The following is a 17,216-nucleotide window of genomic DNA, read 5'->3' as shown; positions in this document are numbered from 1 at the left end:
TGTCATTAATACATTTAAAATACTATACTACTACTCCTACAAATTATACAGACAGAAGACATAACAACGCAACACACAAGTGGGCCATTTGAAAGGAATAAAATGAACTTTATGACGTATTATATACAATAATTGACAAAGCGTTTAATAAGATGTGTATTTCAAGTGTATGATCTTTATAAACGTCCTTGATACAAGCTTGAATGGCACGTCAGACGACTCGTATATCCTTTGAGACTCTCTACTCGCAGTTGCTCATAAACTGGGTCATAAATATTGCACCTACTCTCAAGAGACTTGATCGATATCGAGCGTGACTCGTTCAAGCGCACGACTTTTCTACCGCTACAAACACACACATAACATGTATGTATGTACGAATCCTCATACACACACACAATAGTCATCATACATATGAATCCATATTATGTGTACATATGCATTCCGGTGGAATTTCTATAAATTTTTGCCTCGCTCGAGGACGAATTGTTCGGATCTTGAATCGATCAAATCACGCATCGCAGCACTCACGTGACAAACTTATCACTTTAATATATAATATGCATGGCTTATTTTAGCATTACTTTTTCAGGAGAGTTTTATTTCTGGTTTACGATAACCACGTACTGTCATTATTTTGCAGAATTCCAGTCTCAGTATGTACATGCTAGATAGTACGTACTTAAGTTTTATTTTTTCCCCGTTTCTTTGATCTAGATACCTCAGGAATCCACTTAACTACACTGGCTTTACCGTTAGCACGACACTTGCTATTGTTACACTTAGTACTCGTGTGACGCAATTCAAAGCAAGGTTAAGGCACAATTCAACGTTAGTTTAATAAAAAATTTATTCCAAACTCAATTAAAAAATAAATTTCATTTTATAATTATTGAAGGAGTATTTTAGTTTAAAAGTTTAAAAAAATCAAAAATAATTTTTTTTTCATATTTTTAAAATTTTGAATATTTAAGAATATTTTAATAACCTCTACCAAAATTAAGTGAAAATTTTAATTTTTACTATTTTTAAGCAATCTTCAATCGTATAATAAAAAATTGAATTCTTTTTTAAACAGTTGCCATTTTACGAGAAAAATGTATGTAACTTTAAAAATTTTTTTTTATACATACAAATGTAATTGAATAGTAAAAAAAAAAATTTTTTTTAGTTATTGAAATAACATTCTAAATTTGTTAGATTTGTACATCTAGACAAGTATAAACGCTTAACTAAAATTAATTTATTTCGCAAGCAGGTTAAATTTATCAGTAAAAATTTTTCCGGAGCATGACAAATATTAAAAGAAAAAAAAAATATTTTTCTTGCTAAAATACAATCAATACGCATTGGTAATCGTACATATGTTGTAATAATAAAACGTCATGATTATTTTATATTATTTGTTAAATACCGCATCGTTATTAATGTTTATTTATACTCATAGTTTAACTGTACTTCATTTCTCGTTTCATTAAAACGACAACTAATGACGGTAATTAATTGATATAAATTTAATTACGAGTGGATTGCACGATTATGACAAAACTCGAATATAATGATAATGACGATTATTATTTGTTCTTAATCGTTGACAAATAATATTAAGAAATAATTAGATTGGATTGAATCGAACAAAAAGTGTGTACAATTTTATTTTATTTGATATGTTTTGAGTCGTACTTGTATTGAGTTGAGCTTGATTATTGAGTATTAGATTAATGGGTTCGTTAACGTTGTGACTTATTACTTATTACTTATAATAGATACCTAAATAGACTTGAACGTATTTAAAAAATAATATCACCGGATAGATAACTTTTTTAAGCGTTACACCCATGTAAACACACGCGGCGATCGATAAGCTGGTGTTTAAATATATAATAGTTGGCTTTTATTTAATTGAACTAAAATCTCAATGATCCGACATGTTAATAATACAAAATAATATTTTTATTTACTGAGCATGAAAAAAAAATTATTAATGAAATATTTTTATTTTAAAAAATTTATTCGGTGGGCGGTCTGGCAAATGCATTACAGGTCAATCATTAAAACGAGAGTTACGTATTAAAAAGAGATGCGGAGGTTGAGGTAATATATATATATATATATATATATATGTGTATGTATGCCAAGAAGAGAAAACGGGAATTGGTGAAAACAGAGGAGAGTATGTAGCATTATATAGCGGGTAAAGTAAAGAGAGAGAGAAAGAGTAATGAAAGACACTACGTGGCTTCACTTCGTCTGCCTCTCAGCCTCATACTCAGCTCCTGCATTGCCTTGGGCATCCGACCGAAAGCGGAGTATAACTGTTGGAATTTATACGACAGTGAATCGAGAGACAAGACGACGACTACGACGACGAGCAAGTGACAAGATAAAGAGAGAGAGAAAGATGGAGAAAACCGTACCGTGGCAATCGGCTCTCTTATAAATTCGTCTCCCTACTGAATACGCGTACCACACTCAACTCTCATCTCATCTCTCCCACCGTCTCTCTTTTACTCTTATCAACCTCCTTCTCCTTCTCTATTATTCGTTCGCTTTCTCTCATTTGTACTCGCTGATGATAAAAATAAACACCGGGCAACTTTTAATAAAAAAGTTTATCTTTTAACTCTCTAAGCGACACACACCGCAGCATAACTACTTTCGGAGTTTCATCTCTCACAGATATATCGACTTTGCTTGGTTTTCTGTTTATAGACTGATACATTTATCATTTACTTTTTATTTTATTATCGTGACATGTTCATTTTATTTGTTGTTTATTTTTATTAGAGAAGCGTTTTAATGTGAATCAATGATCTTAATATAAATTTATTGTATTAAAGTTGAATTTGAGTATTTAAAACTTTTTATTATAGCTTAGGTATTTGTCGTCAGTACAAAAGGAAGTAATCAATTTTTATTTTTTTTTTCTATTTTGTGAAAAATGTTTCATTTTTAAGAGTTTTCAGACGTGATTTTTTTCGGAGTAATTTAACAATCTAAATTGCAAATAATTTATTGCTCTGCTAAAAATAATATTATATTTAAATTTTCGTAAATTCCTACAGCAGTTTCCAAAAATTTAATTATAAGTGAATTTTAATTAATTTATACGAATAAAATTTTAACCCTGACATTTATAATTTGTCGGGGAAAATTTTGCAAAAATCTAAGTCAAACATTAAACATTAAAAATTACTTTTAACTATTTTAACTGCATTTTTATTTTCGTAAATATATTAAAATCATAATATTTAAATTCATCACTAGAAAGTTTTCATTCAAGCCACACACATAATATTGAAAATAAAATTATTTTCACTCAATAAATCTCACTATTAAATACAATTATTCTAAAGTTTTTAAAGCTAAAGGAGAAAGTACTATTACCATTGCAAAATTTTACAATAAAAATTACAGACACGCTAAAAATAATTACAAAGTAAAAGCTTATTATTTCCAACATTGTTTCTTCAACGTTTTAACTTACACACAAAAATTAAAAAAAAAAAAAAAAAAGAAAAGAGAGAAAAAGCAGCACAAAGATAAATATCTCAATGACAAAATATTAAACCGGGTAATCGATACTCGCGTGTCTGTCAAACCGTGACAGTATAAACGAGCTTTAGAGTGCAGACTCCGATAAATAAAAGGAAAATAACGACGAACAATATTTATTTCTACACAACTAAACGGTAGAATAAAAAAATTAGTAACAATAGAATCAATAGTTATTAAATCTTGCAGATTAATTGTGATTTATTGTAATTAATTAGTAGATATCAGAGAGAATACCGCGATCAGAATACACTAGTCAATAAATAGATGTATACATATATGTATGTGAGGTATTCAAACGATCAAGTGTATAGTATTCAGATCTGCATAAATCAAGTTATTCAATATGTCAGACAATGACGCATCAGTCGAGAGATGACGAGTACAGATAGGAATTGAGCGAAGAGAGAGAGAGAGAGAGAAAGAGAGAAAGGGAACACACTAGCTCTAACTCAACGTAAAACTGACAACAGTTATATTGCATTACAAGCAGTATCTAAGCCCAAACCTATGCCGGCAATGCAACTATACCACATATGTTAAATATATATAATATAATGCAATATAACTATGCTACTACAAGCCGGTGAGTAATGAGGTTACTGGAACGCCTTTGGATTTAATTCACTCTCGTATCAAGCAAGTATGCCAAAAAATATATCAATAAAAAGAAAAAATAATAAAGTGAGTTAAGCCCCTTTAAATTTATTCCTCTTAAAAAATCTGGTTCGAAATTATATGTATTAAATAGACCGAATTTAAAGACACGATAATATAACGCTGTAATAGTTGGTAAGAGTGTCGTACCTCGGTCTCGGTTTTAGTTTCCTCAGTTGCTAAAATGAAAATAAAAAGAGCCAAAGAGGATTATAAAATGATTGTAACGAGAGTATATAGAAGCATGAGAATCTGTGAGAGGATATTGTGGATTTATCGTGGCCGTAACATTAAGATTTAGTGTCGGTTGCCAAGAGACTCTATTCCGATGCAACCCCTGACTGCTCTCTCTACTCTCCACAGAACCTCATATCTTTCCTCTTTCGCAAACTTATCTACCTCGTCTCCTTTATAGCTCGTATCCCGTGGCCGTGGCCAATTCAATTTCTCATCAAAGACATAATTATCCTACATATAGTTAACAAATGTCTCTTTAAAAGAAAGGTTTATATTTTTTCTCTCTCTCGCTCTCTATTGGACAAACGAGAGTATCTCTGTCATACTTGTACAACTTATGGAATCTTAAAACAAATTTTATGCATAAATAAATGAAAATTTTCCAAAAAAGCGCTTCGCTCTTCGATGGATAATTTAATTATCTATCGAAGAGCGAAGCGTTTTTTTCAAAATTTTATCTTATTCATGAGCAAAACTCGTTTGAAAATCAACTATCAACCGCTCTTAAGTCTTTACGTTACACTATAGTTAATGGTTACTAGTTATCACTGCTCGACTTAGTTCCATAGATTTCTATTTGTCGGGCTATAACTAACGATTTGTCTTTATTGTGACAAGTTATTGTTTTAGTTGTCAGCGACATTTGTTTTGTTTTGGAGTTTGAGTTCATACAGTCAAAGTATTCATGTGAATAATTTTATGGCAAATTGGAGTTAATTTGTTTATAAATATGAAGAAAATGAAGAAAAAAATTTTTTTCTTGCTACGATTATTTTTAACAAATTATTGAAAGTATTTTTATTGTTTTTTCAATAAAAAATTTTTTATATTACTAATGATAAAAATCAAATGCTCTTGAATATTTTTTTTTAATAATAAAAAATAATAAATTTTATTGAATAACAAAAAGTGAAGAAATTGGAGTTAAATAAAATTTTAAAATCATTATTTACTTTATATACAAAAGAAAATTACTTATATAAAAATTAAATGATACTGAAATCATCAGACACTTGAAAATTTTTCTTTTTTAATTAAATTAAATCTAATATTTAATTAAATTTTATTTTATATTGCACTTATAGTTTTTCAAATTTCTCCATGTGAAATTTTTTCTAACATTTGTTTTTTAATAATTTGTTCAAGAAAAAAAAAATAAAAATTGTCTGATGTAAGGTAATTCATTTTCCTAAAACTAAAGAAACTAAAATTAACATTTATCTCTCGATTTTTAAGATAAATTTTTTGAAATAAATAAATTAATGTAAAAAAAAAGAGAAATAATTTTTCGCCTGAATTCCAAAAAATTAATGTTATTTTAAATAAAAATATTTATTAAAAAAAAAAACTTATAAATTTTAACTGTCTATGGACAGTATAAAAATTATTGGATTTTTCTATTCGTAAATAAAAAAAAATTGATAAATTAATATCGCGTGAATGTAGGGCCCTTATATTCACACGACATAAATTTATCACTACTCTTTTTAATGTATGAATAACTATCACTAAAATAATCAAATGCTCATTGTTACTCACAAAAGTTATAAATTAATCTAGGCCAAAGTAACTCCAATTTACAAACTTATAATAAAATATCATTTTTTAAATTACAAAGAAACAAATTAAATTTTTTAAAATCAACTTTTTAGACACGAACTTAAAAATTATAAAAAAACCAACTGCTGCTACATTTAGTCACACTATTTTAGTCTCATTAACACTTGAGACATTTTACCGAGTTTTATACTCAAGCACAGAAATATATTAGTTTACATAAAACTCTGCAGTGAGTATTTCTCTAAAAAATAAGTAACAAAAAAAAAAATAAATAAATAAACACTTACATAAATGATAGTTGGGGGTAGTAACAGCAAGTAAACACACTTCTGTAAGTTAAAATGGCTGATGTGTTAATATATATCCAATAATAAATCCAAAGGGGCAGATTGGCACGAGCACACTTTATTATCACTCGGTCGTTTAATCACTGACAAATAACACCGTCACATACAACTAAAAATTTATAAATATAAATTTAAATACTTTATTATTATACTCATTTTTATATTATATTATACCAGAAGAACAAAACGCGTTACATACATTTTCCACATATTATATTAAGCTGAGACACAAGTAAAGGCAACAGAGAGCACTAGAAGCCGTTTGTTGTAGAAGTAGCTGATGATAAAGAGTACACAACTCGAGGATCAACTTTGCACACACATATAAGTGTGAGTGATAAAGAAGATGATACGGACGAATATTTTACTGGTTGTCAGTCGCTTTTATTAATATTATTAACAACAACAATAATAATAATATTCACGTATTATATCAACTGGACACTAATCTCACATCAAATTGTTTAATAACTCGGTACACAAACTTATTTATTTATCTATTCAGCTTCCACTGATATGCGCTAAGTAGATTCTTTTTTTTTTTCATCAATTATTATAATTGAAATAATAATAATTAATAAACACTAGCACCTTTCACTGTCACAAAATCACTTTATCAAATAAATTAACCACAAACAAGTTACTGTGAGCAGTATGAGCGAGAGTACCCAGCCGAGCTAAATATCCCGCCGGTAGACAGCGTAAAACTTCCTCGAAACTTTTCACTGGCAATTTTAAAATAATATTTTATTTTTTCTTAAGTAATTTTTTAATGACAAAAATGCTCAGATTGGTTCACTATTTTAATTTTAATTTTAATAATAAATAAAATAAACTTTATAAAATTAGAGCGCTGTAACTTTTTATTTAATATACTTTTAAAATATAAATATTTATTATTTTGGTTAAAATAACAAGCGTGGGGCCACGTAGTTACGTAAAGTGCGCGTCGGTTGTTAAAACTGGGCCGTCCGATGCTCCTGGGAGTATATACAGAACAGATAGAGACAAGAGCGGTTGTAGTTGGTTTAGTTGTTAATACCGTGTGTATTGTATATTGTATCGGGCACTTGTCAAGGACACGCACCGGGGGTAACCTACTTTTCACCACACGATTATTCGCACTTGTATATTGGGGGAGGAGAAGAACACACAGGTGTGTTGTACGTGCTGATACTTGACTCTCCACTCTTAAATCTTAAATCTCAAAAACTCAAACTTTAATAACAATTAAACACAATAATAATAATAATAATAATAATCACAGGAAGTCCCAAACTTTAAAACAACTTCTTAGTATCCATCGATAGCTTTTATTAAAAATTAAAAAATAATTATTAATAAAAATAACGTAGACAGTTTGTGATTGCCGCGCGCGCACTGCAGGACACTCTTGGATAAAGAGTAATATCTATATCTCACTTAAAATATATCTATATAGAATAGATATATATCACTTGTAGGGAAAGGGAGTAGAAGTTTGGTATATTGGTTAAATACGAGCGACAGGCTAGACCGACAAACAATGACGCGTCGACGGCGGAGGTCCGACTCGAACTGAGCGCCGAGCAACTGATCGGAGCCAACGACGATCGACGGGCGAGCAGCAAACCGAAAACCGAGTCGAGGACTCGGGACTCGCCGCTTCAAGCGCCCGCCTTCGGGGCTCTTCGCGAGTCTACGATAGAAGGATAGAGCCACTGTATCATGTGCATGTATTGTGGACGGTGTTTAGTGTGGTGGTGTGTTTTGCTTGCCAAGTTGCCCGGTAGAAGGAGTAGTGTATTGGTATATGCAATATATGTGTGGCCAACGCATTGCTGGGATATAATACTACTGTACGCTGTACACACCCACAAAAATACACCACTGAAGTATAGTGTGCAATCGTTTATACGTATACGGACATTACTGCGAAATGAACGAGTACTCTCTACTCTGTTCTGTCTCCTGGCTCTGTCTGGCTACATATACGTACACAGTAGCTTGCGTTAGAAGTTTTATTGGTGTAAGTGTGGTATATAGCAATAGTGTAGCGAGATCAGCTCAACAGCCGATACTAATGCGATACAAAAGTGTGGAGTAGAGTATATTATGTGTGTGTATGTGTGTGTGTGTGTGTGTGTGCAGGTATATAGGGAAGTAAATGAAAGAGCGAGTGAATATAGTATAGGATACTGACCGAAGCACTACACTGTCCACCCGGAAACTTTCCATCCTCGCGGTCATTTATCGGAAACACTACCAAATCCTGCACACCATCACCCGCCCGCAATAAGATCTTTTGTGGTTTTGATCATATAATTGTGGGCTGAGGAGTGTAGACTATGGATGTATACTTTTTTTAAATACCGCAGTATGGTAGAGGAGGTTTAATAATCATGACACGTATGGATTTTTTAGGGATTTGCAAAAAATAAAAAAAAGATGTGAGGTAAGGTTATTGGTCTGGAGAAAAATGTTTATTGTTGGAGATTCAGCTGGTGAAAGGTGGTGGTGGGTTTTTCATTTGATTGATGGGAATTTTAAATGGAAAATGATGTTTTAATAGAGTTTTTTTTCTATGAGATATTTTGAATTGGGGAAAATGTATTTTCGAAAATAAAATTTAATTTATTGAGTGAATAAATATATTTTGGGCAGTATAATATGAGTGCATAGAAAAAAAAAGCTTTTTACACCAAGAAAATTTTAAGAAACACAAAAGTTATTTTGGAGTAAGAAGTAATTTTCTTGACTTAAGAAATTTTGAATTCATTCAAGAAATTTTAAATCTTCCTTAATATTTTCTTGAGCCAAGAAAAATTACCTTCCAGTTAAGAATTTTTTTTTTCAGTGTACCTCTGATAAAAATTATAAAAATTTTAGGTCCAAATTACGTTTTACTAAGTATACTTATATTTAATGTTTCAAATGTAATCAAGTATGTAATGTATTAATTTAAAATAAGTGTGTTTAGTGTGTAAATTTAATATTAACAACATTGATAAAGAAATTAACAATTTAATTAAAAAAATTTTGAACTAAGAAAATAATTTCGAAAAGTTTCTTTGTTTTGGATCAAACAAAATAATTCTTGAACTAAGGAAAAATATGAACTGAGAATAATTTCTTAGTAAAAGATTGATTTTCTTGATAAAAAAAAAATAACTCAAAAATTTTTTTCTTGAATCAAGTACATGATTTATCAGTGCATTCTTAAAATTGAACTTTTTTAAATTCAATTATACATTTTTTCAACTACAACTTATCATTTAAATACAATATAATAATATTTAGACTATCATCGATATTGACAATAATTAATAAAAACATTTTGATATGTTTTTGATATATTCTACACTGATAAAAAAAAAATAAGTTGACTCAAAAGAAGAAATTCTGAACCAAGAAAATCATTTTGAAGAAATTTATGAGTTTAAATGGAGTAAAAAAATTTTTGAACCATTTTTTATTAGTTTAACTTTACATTTTTTAATTCTAATCATTGAAATTTCCCTAAAAATATTTTACCCGAATATTTTCATTAATTTTTAATAAAGAAAGTCTGATTGTACTATTTCTATGATTCATATTGTTCCCGATATTTATTTTATTCAAAAATCCTGCTACATTCTTCAATATTGAACTACAAAAGTGCTCTCGGTTCCATTTATAAAATTTTGGATTACCGAAAACTTGATTTGACTCGTATACAGTCCAGAGAGTTTCTTTAAAAAAAACACAGCTCGAAGTGTGTAAGTCATTGTACTGTTCCGGGGATTCTTTTCAATCTGTCCGGGACAATAAATTTTTTCTCTGGTCCTTCCTATCCCGATACTGGTGCACGTGTTATATACATGTATATGTGTGTCAGTGTCAGAGAGTAATGCGCTGTGTCTGTTCTCAAAGCCTGTGTAGCTCTGTAAAGTATAGCACAAGTAAAGAAGTGAGAAGGGATCTCGAGAAAAATAATAGGATAAAAAAAAATCCGGTTGCCCTCCAGATTCTTTTCGCGCCTCGCCGCTGGTTCCCGTGTTATGTGGAATAGGAACGTAGAATATTTTCTTGGAGCCGGGTTTCCGGCGTACCATCAACAATTCAGCCCATACTCTATACAGCTGTGTAGTCGGTACATAAAACACTAATACCTACTAATTGTAAGTCTAAGTTAGATTCTAGTGTAGAGAAAAGCCCAACAATTAATGTAAATATAAATATAATTACTGCATAACATAATATAAATATTAAAGTACAGCCGTGACTGCTACGCTGCATGCTACCCATCAGAGGCGGGAGAAAGACTTTTAGTTTCGCACGCGACCAAACTTTCGCACGCTCGTCGTCATCGCGATTATTCTCTGCCTCTAAATTCTTATCTGTATAATTACGAGAATTAAGAAAATTTTGTCTCTTGCGTATTTGTATGATCAAATGGGTTTTTTAGTTAAATTTAGTGTCATTGGAAGGATCTTGACCCTAATTTGTGCATTTTTAAGGTTTTATTAATGGTTTTCACAGACAGTTAATTTACTATAATAAGTTTTCAGAGTAATTAATAGATTCAAATTTTAAGTCAGATTAAACTTTTTTGTTTAATTATTTAGTTTTGTATCCTTTAATGTGGTTATAAGTCAAATATTAATCCACAAAATTGAGAAAAAAAGAAAAGTTCTGCGACGGGCATATCTTTATCATGAACTGGTTTTCTATGGTGAAATTTGGTCCTATCAGAAAGGCTGTAACCTGAATTTATTCTTTTTGACGATCAGATATTTTTTTTCTGACGATTTATCATCTGAATAATTAAATAAAAAAGGGAAATTTTGTAATCAACATTCTTTTATTTTAACCTTAGACTGGTCAACGTATGAGAGTGATGCCGCGCTCAATTATATTTTTTTTATTATATCTTCAATATTTACTAAAATAATTCAAAAAAATTTGACTTTGTTCCCTGAACATTTTAGAATATATTAATAATTTTTTCAAACATCTTCGAAAACGTTAAATTGCTCAAAAAAAATTTCTTAAAAAAAATAGGAAAACGGTTGACCCTGAAGGCCATCCTTGCAACTTTCCGCTACTTTCGTAATTTAGCGCTCAAAATTGCACTTACTACGTTTTTGAGCTCTTCGAGCTCAAAAATATAATTTTCGTGTAGTTTTGAGCTCTCCAAACTCAAAAGTCTGATAGAAGTTTAATAAAACACTATTTTTTGAATTTTCAAACTGCAATAACTTTTGAATGAAATTCTATGATATATTTTCAAACGAAAATTGATCAGACCGGAAATTTCGGTGTAATTCGAAAAAAACACTTTTTTTCGATTTCTTTCGTCAACGATAACTCACGATCGAATCAACCGATTTCGACCGGCTTGGTAGCGATCGACGTGGTTTTTCGATGTTAAGAGCTGATTAGTTTTTGGAATTGATCGGTCAAGCCGTTTGAAAGTTATTAAAAAAAAAAACAAATTTGAAAAAATTTTTTTTCGCAGTTTTTTGAAGATTTCTCAAAATCTTAAAATTAATTAATCAATTAATTAATTAATTAATCTTAATCTTAAATCATTAATCTTAAAATCTTAAAATCAGATTTCTCAAAATCTCAAAATCAGTCCGAATCGGTCCAACTGGTATTCAAAATCTAAGTTTAGTGAAACCCTTTCGAATGGCACCACCCGCGATCAAATCGGTCAAGCCGTTCAAAAGTTATGAGAGATTTACATACATACATTCAGGTTCATCTGCAGACTGGCGAAATACGATCTCGTTACTCCAAGTAGAAGGCTACTCGGTTGGCTAACTTTATCTAGTCGGCGTGAGTTCCTGATGACTTGCACTGTTTTTAAAATGCTGAGATTCCATCATAACAGAATACTGCTGCAAGACTTCAGTCTGTTGACTTCGGTTCGAGTACGCTCTGTCAGGCAAACTGATGTGTTGAGCTTGCCATTTGCTCGAACCGCAACATTCGACAACTAATTTATTATCACGGCAGTCAGGGTGGGGAACCAGTTACCGGAGGAGATTGTGACGATTACTGATTACAATGAATTTCGATCAAAGTGTTACAAGTTTTTTGTCGATAAAGATGTTATATAATCGTCATTACATAACTGTTCAAATTACTAATTATTTATATTTAAATTTATATTTTTTCATCTCTTTTGTTTTATGATCTAGAGTCATTAAATATTAAATTAATTACTTTGATGGACTTTGCTTTGAGACAACGTTATTTATTTTTATTTTATTATTATCATTTCCATTACTGTTAATAACTTTTATTATTACTATGTATTAATTTATATGTAAGACCCTTAGGGAGCTAAGGCTTCAGGGTCTAAAATTTTGATAAATAAATACACACACACACACCATCGTGGGAATGGTCAGGAAAGCTTCCTAGGACCTCAAAACGTCGAGATCTGATGAAAACTCGATTTTCGAAAAACGGGGTAAAAACAATAACTTCCCGATTTTTGAAAATTTTCAATTTTCTTAGCGGGAAGTTAAAAATTTGCGGGGCTTTCCTCATCGCTTGATCAGAGTCGTAAGTAGTTTTTTGTCCACGGAGTTGCCGAAAACACCTCTAGTCTCTGCCGGTCAAACGTGTATGAACTGGCAACACTGTACGCTCTAAAAGCATTGCGGCAAATCCCTCATCACTTGACCAAAGTCGTTAGGTCACATTTGTTGACCAGTCTAGGGTTAAAAGGGATTTTTATAGTTGAATTTGGTATCGTCAAGTAAGTCTTAACATTAATTTGTGCCTTTTCATGAATTTATACTTTCTTTGGTAATGATCAATTTTTTATCCCAAGTTTTAGGAGCAGTTTTTGATAGCTTTTTAGTTCTGTAAGTATGTTCCTTCACATTTTTCATTAAATAATTGATCCTCTCATAGCAATATTATATTCTTCAAATTTATTTAAAAAGAACTCAAACTATAAATTCTGCACAAAAGAAATAAAAATACAAAAATTACATTCTATTGTATAACATAGCACTTCATAAAAAACATACTGGTAAAATTACAGCTTCAGATTATAATTTTTAAATTAAAATTGAACTTTAGTAAAAATTTCAATCTAAAATTGTAATTGTTTCAATCTTTTTTTATGAAATGCTATGTTACACTATAAAATATAAATTTTGCACACAGTAAAAAATTTTGCGTTATTGTGTCAAAAAATTTTGTGTTAATAATTTTTATCCTAAATATTTAACATTTTTTTGTGTTGATTTAACAGAATAAATGTTAAATTTACACATAAAGGTGTTAAATATTTAACACAAAAATTTTTTATTCTAATTTTTCTGACACAATGACGCAAAATTTTTTACTTTGTATTTTTATATTTTGCATATGATTAAAAATATCGACAAAACCAAACCAAAGTTTCTTTATTTATACAATTCGTAATTTTCGGCAGTCAACACGTACACAGAAAAAAAAATTCTTCCATGAAGAAAATTTTAAGAAAGACAAAAGTTATTTTAGAGCAAGAAGAAATTTTCTTGGTTCAAGAAACTTTGACTTCATTTAAGAAATTTTCAATCTTCCTTAATATTTTCTTGAGCCAAGAAAATTTACTCTCCAGCCAAGAATTTTTTTTTTTCAGTGTAGTACTTTTGCAGGTTGCTAATACACATTCTCACAATATAAGCTGAATCCCTTGATTAATATAACGTAAGCCACCAAATAAGAACCATCTTAATGAAATCAGCCGAAACTAATCGAAGCTATCAATGCCGCTACACTAGAGTAGAGACTATAGACCCGATCTCCCATCTGGAAATCGCGCCTACTCCAAAGTGATCCGGGATATCGGTAGCACACGAGTGTACTATAAAAGTATTTATGTTATTTCTCTTACTCTGCTCGTCGTTTTCCGAGTATAACAACTTGGTGCCAATGTCCAACAAGTTGTCGTTGCTTCAGTGTTTCGTGAAAGCGACTCAGACACTCCATAATATACCACGCCGTAGAAGCTTTACTTTATCTGAACCTACACAAACAGACACAAACTACATATACCCATAGACTCAAATGAATAGAAGAGTATATAGCTATAGTATACACTATATAGTATAGAGCAATGTAATGGCAATAGTAATCGCTCGTGCGAGTTAATCCGCGCGATACTACTCTATACTCTCTCTTACTCTCTAACTACTCGCGTAAGTGATTAATTCACGTTACGTTCACGCAAGCCCGCTAGCTTCAATAATATATACATATATTGGGATTATATATATCGCAGCAGCTTACTCTCATCTCGTTAATGCTGATAAAGCAACTATGATCATTCTATCTACGCATTAAATTTAATGGGAAATGTCATCTCGTAGATTTGATATTTAATATCATGTTATGTAATTATTTGCTAACAAGGATCCGGTTTACAACAAAAAATCTTCCGATATCAAATGATTGAGTTTTTAATTCAATAATACCGAAGCTGATCTTCAGATAAAAATTTTTGTTCAAGTCAATTAGTTTAATGATATTAATTTTTAAAAAATAATGACAAAATTTTAACTTACAATTAGAGTGTAAGTATTTTTGTATGTATTTGGCAATAGTCCTGATTTTCATCAAAATTTTTTTTTCAGTCAAATTTTGTCAAAAAAAATTCTAAAGTTATGGAATACTTTTATAATTTGAAAAAATTTTTTATCAAGAAAATATACGGGGAAAAATTGCCATTTTTTACTGCTTGACGAAAAAACTATTTTTTATATTTTGATGTTTTTTTCGGTTCTTAGTTCATCAAATCAGTCTTCAAAAGTAACAAAATTATTCCTTATTAAATTCTCTATCTGATGATGTGCAACTTATTTATGTTCCATGGACTAACAAGAGTGTAACAATGAAAACAATAGCGAAAAAGAGGCAAACAGAATTTTTCGATCGTAAAGCACACTCTAATGCTTCGTATCATGAGTCGTGCAAAATCTTATTTCTAAAAATTTTAAATATAAACTCAAAAATTTTAATCTAAATCTTATATGCTAATAATGATTAATCATCACATCAACAATAATTTTTTTCAAGCATAATAACTTTTATGAAAATTATTTTCTCTCAGTGTATCAAATTCCACAGAATTAATAGTTTATTTATGGACAAAAAACGTCCAAGTATGTAATATTTGAGTAATAAACTGTACACACGTTGAAAGTAACTACACACGTGTAATAACAGCTTATTATGCTGTATATTTATTGGCTATTGATCTTGATCAGTGTATGGCGAGTGCATAACAGTAGCCAGTAGATATTTACGGGCAAAAAGAGTCGAATGTTGTCATCGATGGAATTTCCGCAAATTTCCGCTGCGGAAAGGCCGCACCTGATTTACCATCGGCACTGTTACTATGTACTGTACATACATCGAGAACGGCACCTCATGCTCATGCTTTGCGCGACAGTGGCAAGTAGTCATACATAGATACGAATATCAATACATACATGTATAATCCTGCGTACGAGGTGCATGCTACATACCGTTGAGCAGTCACGCATACTGCATGTCCGTGAAGAATAGTATGTGTGGATGCGGATACAAATACACTCTCAGGTACGTCACAGTGATGCGACGTTGCATGAGGACGAGGTGTGTGGTGTGTGGGGTGTTGTGGTACGTTGAGGAATCACAGAGCCGCGGAGGCTACGCACCGTTGCCAAGTTGTACTTGAGCCTCTATATCTGAGCTTGAGTATGTATATGAGTGTAGTGAGCCAAGTAGAGAGTCGAACCGCTTTTCCGTCAAGCATTGCGGCTCCTCATCGAATCCACGTTGGTTGCAAAATAACATGTTAGTCCAAGAAAATTTATCTTTAAATTTTGAGACCATTTCTGAAAATTTCTAGAAAATTTTCGAAAAAAATTTACAAAAATCATTTTTTTTCAACCTTTGGACGGATGAAAAAAATAAACGAAATATTTGTTAAGATTGTACAAAAGGGGTAAGAGCTAAAAAAAAATATTTTAAGCAAAAGTTGTAGAGCACAAAATTTTACATCAAAATGATTCCTTGACTTTTTTTTTTTAATTCACTCCGTTCTCTTTATTTTTGCATCAAAGTTAAAAAATTAAAATTAAAAAATTGTAATTTAATTATCATACATTCTGTTTTAATAATTGAACCGACTTATTATTCAGCAGTTGATATGAGTAAAGAGTAAAGAGACATGAGAAATTGCGACTGCAGATTATTACTTTCATATTTTTTGTTATTTCTCTGCAAAAGTCCGAGTAGCACACGTCAAACGTCGACATATGCTCCAATGAAAGCTTTTTGTAATCTAAGTTTTTTATTCGGTAAAAATCCCAAATCCAAACTTTAACTTGTGTAGTGCATGGCCATACATGTATATATGCACTACTGCGGACGAAATCTTTCCCGTTCGTTCACTCGGGCTTGCCGTCGGAATAAAATTTCATAACTCTGTATATAATGAGAGAAAAATAGAAGAAATGGAATGAATAGATGTGGAAATGCAAAAGAGAGTATAAAAAAATAATAAAAATGAGAGAGATCGAGATCTTGATTCTAGAAAAATTTATACATACATTCATATTGTAAAGGAGCAAACACGATCTATACCAACACCAAGAACCAGTATTCAAATGTTTATATAATAATATTATAATATATAAAATACATCGAAAGTATTTCATAGATAATATATAGCCAATAATATCACATCATCTTTTTCCCGTCTCGTCGAATCGCAAATCACCTTTACTTATACCCCTGTAGCCTCCATTTCTATGTCATAGTTCCCAGTTATGTGTCCCAGTGTTGTGCCGCGACATGACGTACATGCACACCAGAACACATACAGTCCATCCCCCGATCGATACT

The 17,216-nt window shown here is 30.9% G+C and overlaps 1 protein-coding gene across 2 annotated transcripts in view; it reads right to left on the bottom strand.

The window, feature by feature from the left end:
- LOC123273775 overlaps positions 1 to 7,161 on the bottom strand; it is a 167,953-nt gene extending 160,792 nt beyond the window's left edge. The window contains exon 1 of one of the 2 annotated variants that reach the window (XM_044741252.1): positions 6,297 to 7,161. The gene's annotated coding sequence lies outside the window, so the exon portion shown is untranslated. The remainder of the gene's footprint in view (positions 1 to 6,296) is intronic. The other variant, XM_044741255.1, reaches the window with a different exon arrangement.
- Between the last annotated feature and the right edge of the window lie 10,055 nt (positions 7,162 to 17,216).

This window comes from Cotesia glomerata, linkage group LG1 (genome assembly GCF_020080835.1).
Source record: "Cotesia glomerata isolate CgM1 linkage group LG1, MPM_Cglom_v2.3, whole genome shotgun sequence".
Lineage (NCBI taxonomy): Eukaryota > Metazoa > Arthropoda > Insecta > Hymenoptera > Braconidae > Cotesia > Cotesia glomerata.
Note: the sequence above shows the minus strand (reverse complement) of the source record. Positions and strands in the feature narration are given on the sequence as shown.